At 49.0% G+C, this 9,471-nt stretch overlaps 1 pseudogene; it reads right to left on the bottom strand.

Annotated features, from left to right (window-relative positions):
* Window positions 1–8,805: 8,805 nt before the first annotated feature.
* Window positions 8,806–9,146, bottom strand: LOC127671954 (small nuclear ribonucleoprotein Sm D2-like; annotated as a pseudogene).
* Window positions 9,147–9,471: the final 325 nt, after the last annotated feature.

Here is a 9,471-nt window from a genome sequence, read left to right on the forward strand (position 1 = left end):
CAGGGGGCTGGACAGGAAGAAAGTGGATCGCATCCACTTGTAAAGAAGACTTGATCTTCAGGTTCCCCTCAGCTGCGTCAAAAGTCCTGGAGACAGACACCAAGCTCAACTTTAGCACCAAAGGACTTTCCTCTGTCTGTAGCTTATCATGTTTAAAATAAGCTTGACTCAGTAAGATTAAACACTACAAAGAGCTGTCCCCCAGCCTCCCTTTCTCTCCTTTTTATTTTGCACACAGGCATAAAGGCATACAGGCACACACACACACACACACACACACACACACATGCATGCTCACATACATACAAAACCTCCTAATGCTGCAATTCTGATCATGGTGTACTTTTTAATTAAGAAAGTATATCAGACACAAAAAGACTCTGGGTCAAAATGGGCAAACCATCTTCACTTTAATTGATGTGACTGCAGCCATTTAGATATTTCATATTTGTTATTAAGCCTGCGAGGAAAGTGGGCACTCCAGGTCATCAGACCAACAGAAAGGGAACTGCTGGTCTAATTTAGGCCTAATTTGGATTAGTGTTAGCTGAGAGTTCTGTAGGTCAGCCGGGCCTAGGTCATCAGAGAACAGAAACAGGACAGTTATATTTCATATTTTAACCTAGGCACTCATGTCCACAGGAGACAGAGCCCTGTGGGTATCAAGACTGTTTCATTCTTAAGACTGCATGGAAATTTGCTCCAGTGAGTTCCATAGCTTCAGTTTCATGATGCCCACCACAGGCAGTTAAGCAAGCAAACTCCAGCAACCGCCTAATTAGATGACCCCAGCTAGGGAGGACAGGGCCTGTTACACCAAACACCAGCTCCAGCTCACAGTGGAGTTGGCGATGCTCTGATTTCTACCTTTGGGCAGAAAAATAAAGGAAGAAATTGCTTATTCACCTGTTAACTTCTTGGGTAGACTCTTGGGCAACGTGCTTTGATGAGAATCAGACTCCAATCTGAAGGTAAGAAGGATATCATGGGAATGGGTGTTCTATCTGACAGAGTTCCAGCAAACCTTCAGTCCTCCTGGACTCCTGACCCCTCCACCCAAACACAAAGGACAAAAAAAAAAAAAAAAAAACAAACAGGGAAAGGAGCATGAAGGCCACACAGGAAAGCACACAAAGTCACACAAGGAAAGGGGCATGGAAGCCACCCAGGAAAACACACATGAAGGTCACACAAGGAAAGGGGCATGGAAACCACACAGGAAAACACACATGAAGTCCACACAGAGAAAGGGGCATGAAAGCTACACAGAAAAGTTCAAATGAAGTCCACACAGGAAAACATGCATGAAGCCACACAGGAAAACACACATGAAGTCCACACAGGGAAACGTGCATGAAGTCCACCCAGTAAAACACACATGAAGTCCACACTGGAAAACACACATCAAGGCCACACAAGGAAAGGGGAATGAAAGTCACACAGGAAAATATGCATGAAGGACTCACAGGAAAATACACATGAAGGCCACACAGGAAAACAGGCATGAAGGACACACAGGGCTTTTTAAAGTCATGCTCAACAAAACAGTGCAGGAGAACACTCAAGTTGGTAAGGTTGCCTTACTCCATGTTTCTTATCTTTGTGTCACCATGACCAGAATTCTTGACAAGAACAATTTAACAGAGGATTAGTTTAATTCATGGTCTCGGTCATTCATGATAGGGAAGCCGTGGCAGAGGGAGCACATGGGCTCCTCACATCGGGGTGGACTGGAACTCAGTGTCTGGGATTAGAGGCTGGAGGGAACTTTCAAAGGCCTTCCCTCAGTGACCTGCTTTTTCCAGCGAGGCCCTACCTGGTAATGGCCCCACAACCAGGATATTCATCAAGAATTAACTCTGTTCTTAAAATATATTGTGCGATGCAACTTCACGACTGAGTTGTTGATTTTGTTTTTGAGACAGGCTTGCATGTGGCCCAGGCTGGCTTTTGACTTGTTAGGCAGCCAAAGTTGGCCTTGAAAACCTCAGCGCCAGAGTCACAGGTGTGCACTCAGCTGGATTCATAGCGGTTACGTATAAAAACAGAATTGTAAAGTTCCCTGAAGTTTGACAAGAAGCTCCTGCCAACCTGCAGAACCTGCCTGCTTGTGGGAAAGCAACAGCTCCGCCTCAGGAGGCACTTGGGGCCTTCCCTGCCCTCCTCTGGCCAGTACAAAGGACGTGAGCAGACGCCTCTTCCTCCGAGACCTTACTTCTTGAAGATGATACTGTTTTTGATGCTTTGAGTCCCAGCTCTGAGTCTAGCTTCCATGATCTTCAGACAATGACAGCGTGTTAAGGTGACACCCACTCAGAAGGTCACAGAGAGGCTCCCTTCAGACGTGGAATTCTGAGGTGAACTTCCAGTCCTGCCTCTGTGAACCATGTAGGCAGTGTGATCACAGGCTTATAAATTTTATAACACCCATGAATGCTGGAGGAGACACATTTCAGAGATGGTTAAACAAGACCCTGAATTCCCTCGCGGACTATTTTTAAGGCTATCAATCTCCGTATCCGTCGCAATTTACAGCCCTAATAGCTATTCTCTGCCCATGTATGTACCCATAAATAAATCCAACGTAAAGGAGAAGGTAATTTAGACATAATGGAAGCAGCGCCTACACTGTCTGCTGCGGGTGACTCAGCTCTTCCTCGCTGCCTATCACTACTTGTGAGACCTTAGCTGCACTCCCTTTCATAGATGCACTTTGCAAACGACAATCAGGTTTCCAAAAGCTCCAGCAAAGGATCCCGGGATGGAAGATGAGTAGCTGAGGGAATTCTGAAATGCCAGAAGCCACAGCCCCAGAATGTGCCCAGGAGCCCCAAGGGTGTTTGTATACTGCAGCTACACAAACACAATCACAACAGTGCATACAGTTCCTACCATTCATTTCTCCTTACAGCAAGGTTGACTGACTGTCCAGGTGCCCAGCTAGTGGTGCAGATCCCCACGTCAAAGGGCCCTGGTCTGAGTAAGCTTGTCTGGCAGCTCCTAACTGCTGCTGGGTTTGCTTGTTCACCAGCCCAGAGGGTCTGTCCTGGTTCTCTTTGGAATGTACAAGAATAATGTCACGAGTTTGAATGTGAATCTGTATGAGACCTTCTCTCCGGTCAGTTTGTCTTATCTCACTACATAGCTCCTGACCCAAAACACACGGCTCTCTCTTCAGGAAGAGTAAGAGATAGGTTAATCTCAAGCGGAATATGCACGGCTGTCCTGGTTTGCTTTCTGTGGCTGAGGTAAACACCACAACCAAAAGTAACCGGGAAGGTAAAGGTTGTTTTGGTTTACAGATAATATAATCCATTACTATAGTTAGGGTTTCGTTGCTCTGAAGAGACACCATGACCAAGGCAACTCTTATAAAGGACAACTTTTAATTGGGGCTGGCTTACAGGTTCAGAGGTTCAGTCCATTATCATCATGGTGGGAAGCAAGGCAGTGTCTGGGCAGACATGGTGCAGGAGGAGCGGAAAGTTCTACATCCCGATCTGAAGGCAGCCAGGAGGAGGCTCTCTTCTGCACTGGGGGGGAGCCTGAGCATAGGAGACCTCAAAGCCCACCCCCACAGTGACACACTTCCTCTGACAAGGCCACACCTCCTAAGAGTGCTACTCTGTATGGCCAAGGATTCAAACACATGCATAGGCCAAACCCATTCAAACCACCACATCCACCATCAAAGGACCCAAGGCAGGAACATGATTAGTCATCACAGTGAACATGGTCTGGGAACTGGGATTCTAGTCACCTCAAATAACTAACATGTTCCAGGGTGGAAAGAGTGTTAGGAAGCTAGAGAGCAAAAGAAAGTTGTAAGTCAAGGCAGTTTTAAAAATATAATAGTAGAAACATAGGGTAGGTTGGTTATAGCAAATCAGGGAAAACTCACTGGGCTCCGTGTGCTCTCTGGTGCTGCCCGCTGGCATCTCGAGCTTTTGGATTGGTGGAAGCTGGGGGGTGGGGATGGGGGCGGGCGGGGTCTGTCACATTAACACATCGCAAAGGCTTAACCGGATCTTCACACGCACCGACCTAGGACGTACACAGACACTTAGAGGGTGAGGGGAGAGTTAAAAAACCAGATTGCCCTTCTCTGTTCTGTACATGGATTAACATGAAATACAGCTGGGATAAAGTGAGAGCACTGTGTGGGATGACGGACACGCGGGAGGCCAGTAGGTCTCCCATCCACAGCTAAAGAGTGTGCTCTTTAACAAGCGGCTCTCGGCCTGCTCTTCCGCTCTCCCAACATTTCATCAGGACCGCTAAGGGAAGACGCCCATCCTGGCATTGTGATCACGTGACGGTCGTTCTTTCTCCTTCCTCTCCGTAACGAATCGCCTTTATAAACACACAGCTTCTGCCGCCTCGCGTGCTACTTAAGATGAAATTGAATCATCAATTATTCATTACTGAATTAGAATTAGCTGGAATGAAATACAGAGATCTCCGAAGAAGACCTTGTCAGTGCTCCGTGTCCCTGTGCCCGACAACTACCAGAGGCTCTCTTCTGAACTCGGGCCAAGTTTCAGGGAACAAACACACTTATTTGTTTTGAGACAGTGTCGTTGTCCAGGCCTGGATGGTCTTAAACCCACCATGTAGCACTGGCTGGCTTTGAACTCCCAGCCCTCCTGCTTCACCCTGCCAGGTGTTGGTGCTATAAGCATGTGCCACAGGGCCCAGCAGCTGTAACCGCTGGGTCAGTGTGGAATTAATGCTTCCCTTCCTCACCCTCCTTGGTTCGGTTCTGCTCCCAGGATCTTAACTGGAAGAAATCAGAGCCGCACCCCTGCCTGGACTCAGCATCCAGTGTGGGAGGCAGAGCGGTTATGAATCTGAACCGGAGCCCACTCCCATTACAGCTAAGGATTCATCTCTCCTCGCGAGGGTCCTTGAGAATCATCCACAGAAGAGGCTTTGGAGATGCTTTCAAGCATCAGGGGAGATGCATCCAAATGGGAGCAGGCTGGGGAGGCTCAATTAGTTCCTCATTCCATCTTCCCTCCTGCCTCGTGGGCTGAGCAAACAGAGGGGCAGCCCTCCTCCTATCCAGGCAGGAAGTATAGAGTCTCGCTCTCATTCTCTGGAGCAAAACCTCAGACAGACAAATACACAATCCAAGTATTATCCTGGAAAAACAAAAACAAAAAACCAACCAAACAAAAAAAACCAGTGCAGCCTCTGGGCAGCTCACCCCCATTTTGTTTGCCTGTTTTGTTTTAAGAGCCAGGCTCAGATTCACTGTGTAGCCCGAGGATGACCTTGGACTTCTGACTCTTTGACCTCCACCTTCCAAGTTCAGAGATTACAGACTGGCAGCACCACGCTGAAGACTGCAGTCAGGCCTTTGAGCGCTCAGCCCACTGACCTGCTTCCTCAGCCTGCCAAGGATTTGAAGAACCAAGAAAAATCTTGAGGTGCTAGATTGGCACAGAAACAGCCGGGTGCCCCTCTCAAAGCCCACACTCTTGACCCCGGGGCAGCCCAGCCTTCTTCCCTGCTATGCCCTGAGCATATTAATATGCTTCCCTCAGACGGTTGCCTTGGTGTCTGGTTTTAAATGATGAAATTTGCCTGGAGTTTAACTCCCAGCTGTGTCACCCTACCTGGAATACCAAGAAGAGAAAGGACACCTGAGGTCACCAGAGACTTGGAGTTTTATCTTAAAAATCATACTAGGGTGGGAATAAATATACAGAGTGGAGAGAATGGCTGATTACAGGTAGCACAGCCACGCACACACCTGTGCATACACACACACACACACACACACACAAAACGCACGCGCGCGCGAGCGTGTGTGTGTGTGTGTGTGTGTGTGTGTGTTGGTGAGGACTTTTTGATAACTGTGTTTGATGTGTAAGTGATATGTATGTGTGCTTGCGAGTGGGAACACATGAGCGTCACAGATTCGTGTGGAGCTTGTAGACCAGGCTTGCTGACCCTCGAGCTCCTGGAATCCTCCTAGCTCCATGGAGGCCTGTGCATTTTTTTTGGACACTTGTGCTACTTTTACGTGTCCAGCTTTGACGTGGGTTCTGGGATCTGAACTTAGGTCACCGGGTTTGCGTGGATAGAAGCACTTTGAGCCATCTTCCCGGACCCCGTGTTGGTAGGTTTGTTTGCTTGTTTGGTTGGTTGGTTTAGTTTGGTTTTAGCTGGAAATCACAGCCACTCCCTTTCGAAGATGTTTCTGGAGTCAGGTCCATCTGGGAAAAGGCCTTCTACCAAGTCCAGCTGGCCCAGAGGACACTGCATGTGGGCAGTGGGTGCTTTATCTCTCGGACCACTACTGCTCCACTGTCCTGGCTGGTTTTGTATGTCAACTTGATACGGGCTGGAGTTGTCAAGTTAGGGAAATGCCTCCATGAGATCCAGCTGTAAGGCATTTTCTCAATTAGTGATCAAGGGTGGGAGGGCCCATGGTGGGTGGTGCCATCCCTGGGCTGGTAATCTTGGGTTCTATAAGCAAGCTGAGCAAGCCGGGGGAAGCAAACCAGTAAGGAACATCCCTCCATGGCCTCTGCATCAGCTCCTGCTTCCTGACCTGCTTGAGCTCCAATCCTGACTTCCTTTGGTGATGAATAGCAATGTGGGAAGTGTAAGCTGAATAAAACATTTCCTCCCCAACTTGCTTTGTGGTCATGAAGTTTGTGCATGAATAGAAATCCTGACTAAGACATTAGCCTTCCCAAAACAGCCACTCCTCTGTGCAGAGATGTGACACAGGTTTGAGAAGAGCAGCTCCCTCTGATCACTGCCCATCACCCCCCCCTCCCCACGGAGGACAGGTAGTTGGAATCACAAACCAGGGGTAGTTGACAGGAGGAATCAAAAGACAAATGACAGCCTTCTTACTCCAAACAGTTGCCACCTCTCCTTCCCTCCTCAGTCCACATTCCTCCTCCCCCCTCAACTCTTCTCTCTCCTAATTCCCATTTCTTCTACCAAGGCTCCACCTCCTCTACCAAGACTCCACCTACTCTACCAAGGCTCCACCTCCTGTACCAAGGCTCCACCTCCTATACCAAGGCTCCACCTCCTATACCAAGGCTCCACCTCCTATACCAAGGCTCCACCTCCTATACCAAGGCTCCACCTCCTATACCAAGGCTCCACCTCCTCTACCAAGACTCTACCTGCTTAAGGTTTTATGACCTTCCCAGAGCCATCACCAGTTGAGGACCATGTGTTCTGACATGTGAGACTCGGGAGCCATTTTACTTTCAAACTACAACAATGATGTACTGGTTATTCCTTGCATGTAACAAGTAACCCCTCAAACCTGGAAGCTTAGCACAAGCATAGCATCTCCACGGTGATCAAGTCAGAACCCAGGTGTGAGGAAGATGGTGTTTTAAACTAAGGGTCCTTTAAAGTCACAGGGAAGCTGTCTCCCGGGGCTGTCTCCATCTCGTGTCTGTGGCTGCGATTCACTTCAATAATCACGTGGGCAAAGGGGTATTGTAGCCTCTTCTGAGTGAGCCTCTCCTTGGGCTTTCTCAGTTCTGAGCATCCAGGATGGGTACATAGTATTTGTGTTACTTGGGCTTGGAGGTAACTTTGATCTACGGCTCACACAGATCAGCTCAAGCTAAGTGTGGGAGGATCACTCTGGCTTCAGTGGGATGAAGTACCCAGATTGCCTTTTGAAGAGATTGCTGAGGTAGTGAAGATAAACTGACAGACCACGTAGAGATGTAAGAGACCAACTGAGTCACTATTGCTTGCTGCCTCCCAGGCCTTCTGAGATGACAGTGGCTCAGAGGAAGTGGTAGATGGATTGGAGAAATAATTTAATGAAACAGGTTCCAGAGATGACTTGGGGTAAGCAAGACCGAGTCAGGGGTTCAAGACAACTTCCAGGTGTATGCTAAGAAGAAGCCCTTAGCCTTCTGGCTTTCTGTAACCAACTGTGTGTAAGGTCATGAGAAGAGTGCCACACAGACCTAGCCATGCTTGTGATGGAAGAGGGCATTTGATTTTGGTCCTATTAGGTTTGGAGTGAACAGAAAGCCTCCAAGAAGAGGTTAGGCTCATAGGACTGGTCTGCCTGGCACCTGAAGGCACACAGATGCTCTTCAATACCATCAGGGAACCATGTAAAAAGGGAAGTCCTCTGGATAGAGGACAGCCTTGGGCCAACCTTCAGAAAAGGCTGCTTCTCCCGGCCAGTGACAGACTGCAGCTGTGTGCAAAGGATTTCGATTAATTAAGAAGGTCTCCAGGGTAACCACTTAGAGGATATTCACAGAAACCAGCCAGAGTCTGCTGGGGACTAATGCACCCCCACCAGCAACCACTCCATGCCTGGTCATTAATGTGTGGGTGATCTATGCCATTATCCCCAGGAAGGGATCCACACAGACACGTCACCACCTGAGAAGTGACAGCGCACGGCCTGATAACAAGCTTGGCTCTCTACAAGACTGTGCCGGCCCAGAGCCTCAGCAGCCAGCGAGGAATGGGAAAGTTCCCAGCATTCCTTTGGCAGTGACTGAGTCAGAACTAGGCTGACAACAGAGAGGGTCTGCAGAGCCGGGAGGGGTCTCAAGAGACTGATGTGGGCTGAACCTCATTGATTACTGGCTCTGAGTCCGTTGTCCAGGTCCCCCAGGACTGCGCTACTTGACTTTATTCTCCAACACTCCTTGGAATGTTTGTTCTTTGCCTCTTCCTTTTTTTTTTTTTTTTTAACAAAGCACAGGGTTTTATTTCTAGCTCTTTGGGCAGGTTCTGCAGGCCTCCGGAGGGCAGGGAGCAGGCTCTCAGAGGGACAAGGCCTCCACGTTACTTGCTAGCAATGAGCGGGTTCTGCAGCACCACGATGACTGAGTCCCCACGCAGGAACTTCTTGGAGATGCAGCGGTTGACAGGCTTGGACGTCTTCTTGCCCCTGCTGCTCCTGGGGGCCTCAGTCCACATCTCCTTCACATTTTCCAGCACCCAGGTTGCAGTGCCTGTCAAAGGCCTTGACCTGGCCCAGCAGCTTCTTGTTGTTGCCACAGTTAATGAACGTTTGTGCGTTGTTCTTGACCGACTGAGTGAGCACCGAGAGGGGACCCGTGCTCCCTCTCCTCCTGCTTCTGCAGCTCCTCTGGGGTCATCTCACTCTTGGGTTTTTTGAGGAGACTCAGGGTGGAGGTTTCACTTGCAGATCACTACAAACGCGTTGCTCTAGCCTTTATCTTTGCCTCTTCCTAATGAGCAATCTCCTAAAGGGCTGGTCACGTGATACTCAGGGAGCCATCTGAAAGGTCCACACAGAGCACACTCGAATTAGAGCGCCATGTTGCCAGGCCGTTTCTGGGTATGAAACTGCTTTGGCGCCGAGTGTGTACACGAGACTGGAGCTCTTGCAGAAGTTTCCCAGGCCTTGTAACTTTCGACACTATGTCTTTCAGTTACAGAGATGGATCAGAGCCCTTGCTGGTTGAAGGATGAGGTCTCCCAGTC

The sequence above is a fragment of the Apodemus sylvaticus genome, chromosome 21, assembly GCF_947179515.1.
Source record: "Apodemus sylvaticus chromosome 21, mApoSyl1.1, whole genome shotgun sequence".
In the NCBI taxonomy this organism is placed as follows: domain Eukaryota; kingdom Metazoa; phylum Chordata; class Mammalia; order Rodentia; family Muridae; genus Apodemus; species Apodemus sylvaticus.